Source organism: Myotis myotis, unplaced genomic scaffold (assembly GCF_014108235.1).
Source record: "Myotis myotis isolate mMyoMyo1 unplaced genomic scaffold, mMyoMyo1.p scaffold_m19_p_5, whole genome shotgun sequence".
Lineage (NCBI taxonomy): Eukaryota > Metazoa > Chordata > Mammalia > Chiroptera > Vespertilionidae > Myotis > Myotis myotis.
The window spans coordinates 8,572,302-8,578,865 of record NW_023416357.1 but is presented as its reverse complement, the minus strand read 5'-3'; positions in this window follow the sequence as shown (position 1 = coordinate 8,578,865).

Here is a 6,564-nt window from a genome sequence, read left to right as displayed (position 1 = left end):
CTGTGCCTGGTTTCTCATATAAAGTGAGGTAACTAACACCTACCTCTTAGGGGTTTTCTCAAGATGAAGTGAGTTGATCAGTGTAGAGCTCATAGAAGTGTGCCTGGTGCATCATAAGTGCTGTATGTGTTTGCTTTTCCAGATGTTTCATCAGTTCCCGGAAATAGCTGTGTAGACACTCCTTGACCCCCAACCCAGTTACTTTTTCTGTCTCTTGCACTTGGTGATGTCACTCAATTAAACAAACAAAACAAAATTATTTCACCGATAAGTGTATCCCACAAGCAAAGTACATGTTAACCAGCTTCCCAGGCCAGCTCTGAGGGAGTCTACCAGTCAAGAACAAAGGTGTCCTTCTGAAAGTCCCCGATCTCTGGAGTGTTCTACAGGGAGTGCTGTGCATGACAAATGCTCAGGAAATGAGCCGATGAAAGGGAAGTCCAGACAGGATTGATCTGAGTTTCCCACAAAGGAATCACTTCAGAATTTTTTAAAATATATATTTTTTATTGATTTCAGTGAGGAAGGGAGAGGGAGAGAGAGAGATAGAAACATCAATGATGAGAGAGAATCAATTGTCTGCCTCCTGCACACCCCCCACTAGGGATCGAGTCCACAACCCAGACATCTGCCCTTGACGGGAATCAAACCTGGGACCCTTCAGTCTGCAGGCCGATGCTCCATCTACTGAGCCAAACCAGCTAGGGCTCACTTCAGAATTTGATTGGAGCACAGAATGAGCTTTTATCAGAGCTCCACAGGCAGGTGGGCCTTCCATGTTGTGAGTTACCTAACAGAGAGGGTGGAGGACTTGGTAGGACCCCGGGGGCACCCACTCGGCAGCCTCTCTAGGGCCAGCAGGGCAAGGTCAAGCTATTAAAAATTACATTCACCCAAATAGGTTGTGGTGTGTCCATGGGTCTTGATTGTAGCACCTGAGAGTCACGGGCAGCCTGCAGGCAGCCTGTGGGTCTCTTGTACTAGGATGCCCTTGGGCGCAGTCCTGAAGGTAACCATCCAGACATTGTTAGCGGTCCTGACACTGGCTGCATGGCTCCGGGCTGGTCACCTAGCCTCTCTGGACTTCAGTTTCCTCGTGGGCAAGTGAGAGGTAGGGCAGGGTGTTCTTTAACTTCTTTTCCAAACCCAATGGTCTGCGATTCGCAGTGGAAATGGAAGCCAATAAGATATCCTGCCCGTACCGGTTTGGCTCAGTGGATAGAGCGTTGGCCTGCGGACTGAAGGTCCCAGGTTCGATTCCAGTCAAGGGCATGTACTTTGGTTGCGGGCACATCCCCAGTGGGGGGTGTGCAGGAGGCAGCTGATCGGTGTTTCTCTCTCATCGATGTTTCTGACTCTCTGTCCCTCTCCCTTCCCCTCTGTAAAAAATCAATAAATTAAAAAAAAAAAGCTATCTTCACCAGTCACAGACAGCTCTTCATGAACACAAGACTGGAGTTCCTGCAATGATGTAGTTACTTACTATTTAAAAAAATACAGCCCTGTTTTGTGATGATAAGATGAGAACTGGAAAGGAACTAATTTGCACTTCTAATTTAATTTTTTAAAGCATTTTGACTTTTCAGAGAAAGCAAATCCAAAGAAAAAAATTTATTATAAAAACCAAGTATTCTCAAAATCCATTGTCAGTAACCTTGGGGCTATTGATCCATGGACTCTTGTTTTGCTCACTGTTGCACTCCCAAGGTCCAGCTTTGTGGCCATCACACAGTAAGTGCTTGAATCACTGAGTGAATATGTGCTAAGCATTTTGCATGCAGTATCTCATTTAATCCTTACAGCAACCCTATAAAAAAGCACATTGTATTATTAATCTAATTTTACAGATAAGGCAAGATATCTTACCCACAGTCACACAGCTGCTATATAGCAAGACTGGACCTTGAATTCTGGTTTCTCTGAATCCAAAGTTGGGATTTTTAATTTCTGGGCTATTTAGCCTCTGCCGGATGATTAAATATATAGGAGCCTAGGAGCATGAGCACAGCTGTAAGAAGATGGAATGGAGGCGATATAAAAGAAAGAGGAGGGAGTTTTAGGGAAATGGAGGCATTTGAATCTGAAGGACTCGTAAAGTCCACAGAAACCAACCCTTCATTGCACAGGTAAAGAAAAGCAGTGCCGGAGCTTAGATGCCCGTGCCAAAGCCACACAATTGGTCATTGTTTTATTTTAGCTTCTGGCTATAGACAGGGCGGATGGGGACAAGTTGTCTGGGGCCAATGAGTAGGCAAGTCACTTCACTCTAAGCCCCAAGTTGAAGGCAGAAGGAAAAGAAATTAGGAAGGAACTGAAATGTGTGCTGTGGGTAAATGAAGTGTTTTATGGAACCTTGTTTGGCTCTGATGACACCGTAACCATCCTTTGTTGTAGCAACAGACTGAGCTTGCCTTTGCCTTTGGTGCCTCAGGTTCCTTGCACTTTAGTCCCCACACTTTGCCGGGATGACTGGGCTAGGGAGCTAATAGGTATGCCTTTGCCTCGTGAAAAAGGGTGGGGCTTCTCGAATACTCAGGCTTGTTGTTGCCTAAATGTAGTCCCTGTTCGACTCCCAACTGCCCCACCAGCTTTGCTGATGAGAAAACTAAAATATAAAGAGGTGAAATGACTTGTCACCTTTGGGTAGTAAAGTGGGGTAGCGAAGAAGTAATAAAGAGGAAAAAGGGAGATATGTGAACCTGTTACCAGAATTAAATTTTGGATATAGGTCCTATTTTTTATAGGTCTGGGGCGACATAAACTTGTTAATTTGACATAAGTGAATAAATTTCATGTTCTCAAGAGCACCTGCCTGGTCACCTTGCTTCTCACTTTCCCTAGGGTCAGACCGTGTCTCCAGAGCTCCTTTACTGAACTTGAGACATCTAGGATTAGGCAGGATGAACTTACCCTGGGGAAGAAGGGAGGTGGTGCTTCCTTTTCGGGGACAGTATGGGGGCTGCCACATACCTGCTTCCATCACTGCCAAGCCCAGAGCAGAGGGGGGATTAGAAACCAGAAGTCGAAGGTTCAGTGCCCTGACCTGAACTTTATTTATATAACTACAAACAATGTGGACTGCTTTTACTTTAGTTATCTTCAAGGTTATTCCCTATGTTTAAAACTTGGCTGCTCCTGCGGGCATTTCCTGACATAACAGTCGTGTGCCGCCATTTTCCCGAGGGGTTCCCTCCTTGTCCACTTTCTCAGCACTGCTGTGGGTGGGAGTCAAGCTCCTGTATTATTACTGCTACGTGTATTCGATGGAAGCTGAAGGCTAGATCAGGATAATTCCCCCGAAGTTCTGACCAGGGAGAAATTCTCCCACAGCCTGGTCTTTGTGACATTTCTCTAACAAAACCAGGAACTGATTTGGCATCTGTTTCTCTGGAAATCAAAATGATTAGCAGATGTGATCCAATTATCCTCCTAAGTCCCCAGACCCGCCTGCTAAACCTGTGGGGCACCCCGATGGAGGCGAAAGGTTCCCCCCAGGTCATGTGCTTATTTGGGGTGGAAACCCGAGATTTCTTGCCTTTCAGTGGAGCTTCTTGGTGGCCTTGTCTTCACAGGGCAAGGTGGGCTTGTGGTTCTGCTTAGTCTCCCAAAGACAAACTCCCCTCCCCACAAGGGTCTGTAGTACTCCATAAAACCATGATAAAAATGGAACAGGGTCTACACCAGGGGTGGGCAAACTTTTTGACTCGAGGGCCACAATGGGTTCTTAAACTGAACCAGAGGGCCGGAACAAAAGCATGGATGGAGTGTTTGTGTGAACTAATAGAAATTCAAAGTAAACATCATTACATAAAAGGGTACGGTCTTTTTTTTTTTTTTTTTTTAGTTTTATTCATTTCAAACGGGCTGGATCCGGCCCGCGGGCTGTAGTTTGCCCACGGCTGGTCTACACTTATCCTATTTGCTCATAGAGTAAAATAAATTCAGGATCTGAGCCAGAATGTTCTAGAATTCCTTACCTTAAAAGTTTCGGAAAAGTAGAGTGAACATGACAAAGGCTTATGATTAGAGCAAAGGTATGATTTCTCTTGCCAAACATGACCCTTTGGGAATGGAGGAGATTACTATTACCTTACAACAGGCTTAAGCTGGGGCTGTCCTGAGTGAGCCAGGGTTGTGCAGCCACTCTCCTTATGATGGTGCTGGCAGGGGGGGACTCTCTGTCAGAGTTGGGTGCTTGACACATTCCATACATTAAGTTAATGTGGAATAAAGTCTTATTGTAGGTGCTGTGAGAGAAATCTATATATATAAAAGGCTAATATGCAAAGTGTCTCCTTGGGAGTTCCACTGGGAGACCAGGAGTTCAGTTGCTCACTATGAAGTGTGCTGACCACAGGGGGAAGCGTGGAACGAAGGAAGGCCCAGGCTGGCAGCTGGAAGGCCCCGATCAGCCCTGATCACCAGCCAGGCCTAGGGACCCTACCTGTGCATGAATTTCATGTACCAGGCTTCTAGTAGATTTATAATAGATATATGCCTCCTGTCCACAAGGAGATTACAGTATTGGGAGAGATAGCCATTACTAAAAATCAGAACAATACTGGTATGTTTTTTTCCCATCAGTCGTCTACGCTCTCAAGATTTTAATCTTACAGATGATCAGCACTTCCTTATTTGAAAGGAAATGTTATCATATCTTTCTTAACTTCATTAAGTGAGATATACATATTACAGAAACTCAGTTCTCTTTATCAAGTGTTTTGCAGTTGCTTATACAGATGTTTTTAACTATCTTCTTTTTATGGATCATAACAATAGTAGGCCTGATAGAAAAATTTTAATGGTAAATATGAAATTATTTTTTACGAAACTGTATTCACTTAACATAAGTAAGCATAGTGCCTTGTGTAGCACTTTTTAAATATATATATTTTATTGATTTTTTACAGAGAGGGAGAGGGATAGAGAGTTAGAAACATCGATGAGAGAGAAACATCGATCAGCTGCCTCCTGCACACCCCCCACTGGGTATGTGCCCACAACCAAGGTACATGCCCTTGACTAGAATTGAACCTGGGACCCTTGCATCCACAGGCCGATGCTCTATCCACTGAGCAAAACCGGTTAGGGCCTGTGTAGCACTTTTAAGTTTACAAATTACTTTAACATAAATACTCACTCAAATATTTGCCTGGTAGTGGGTTTGATCCCCTTTTGGGGTGCATACGGGATGCAACCAATTGCTGTTTTTCTCTCACATCAATGTTTCTCTTCTCTCTCCCTTTCTCGCTCTCTTTCTCCCTTCTTCTCTCTCTAAAATCAATAAAAAATTATTTAAAAAGGCAGGTACAGAACTCTTCATATTGTATAACATCAATTATATGAAATTCTAGAAAAGGAAAACCCATTATGATAGAAAACAGATCACTATTTGCCAAAGACCAGGGACTGGGGTGACAAGACTACAAAGATGTGTGAGAGAACTTGCTGAGATAATGAAATTGTTCTTTGTCATGATTGTGGGAGTGGTCACACAACTGTGTCCATTTGTCAATGCTCTTTAAATTGTATACGTAAAACTCATATTTTTTCTGTATGGAAACTGTACATCACTTTAATAAAAAAGCAAAGTAAAAATTATGGTATCCTATATTTTAGGAAATTTGGATTTTCATTTTTATTTTAAAACTATTGTAGAGAATATCAAAGGCAGAAAGGAGAAATTACTTAGAGTTGCACTACACAAAAATAACCATTTTAAAATGTTATATTTTTTTCCCTACTAATCTACTCTTACATTCCCCCTCTTCCTCTGCATAGTTATATCGTAAATGACATTCCTAACTATTTTCCTCGTGGCATTAACATTAGACACTGTACAGATGAAATGAGGTTCCCTTGCCTTCATGGTTGTTGACCTTAATTAGGCTAAAGTATCCAAAGGTTCTTCATGTTTAGGTTCCTATAATGTCTCTCTGTGGAATGTGACTCAAGGAATTGGAAATATTTATAATACTTATTTTATTTTTTAAAAATATATTTTTATTGATTTCAGAGAGGAAGGGAGAGAGAGAGAGATAGAAACATTAATGATGAGAGAGAATCATTGATCAGCTGCCTCCTGTATACCCCACACTGGGGATTGAGCCCGCAACCCCGGCATGTGCCCTGATTGGGAATCAAGCCATGACCTCCTGGTTCATAGGTCGATGCTCAACCACTGAGCCATGCCAGTCAGGCTATGATACTTATTTTAAATCATCTCCCAAAGGATATTGGGTTTTGATCACTGAGAAAGAACTCTAGTACAGAACAAAAATACATTATTTAGAGGGGATTTTAGAACTAAGGCCTAAATATGATTCAATTGTATATATGATTGAATCATTAGGTACAATCATATATACAATACTAGTGACCTGGTGCACAGATTCATGCACATTGAAAGGAAATTAATTAGAAGGTGGCTGGCGGGATGAGACTGGGTGAGATGGGCTGGATGTGCTGGAGGCGCCCTGGAGCCAGCCTCCCATGGTCCTTCCCAGGCCAGCCACACCTGGGGTGGCACCAAGGCTTGAAAGGTGACTGTGGAGTGAATGGGGC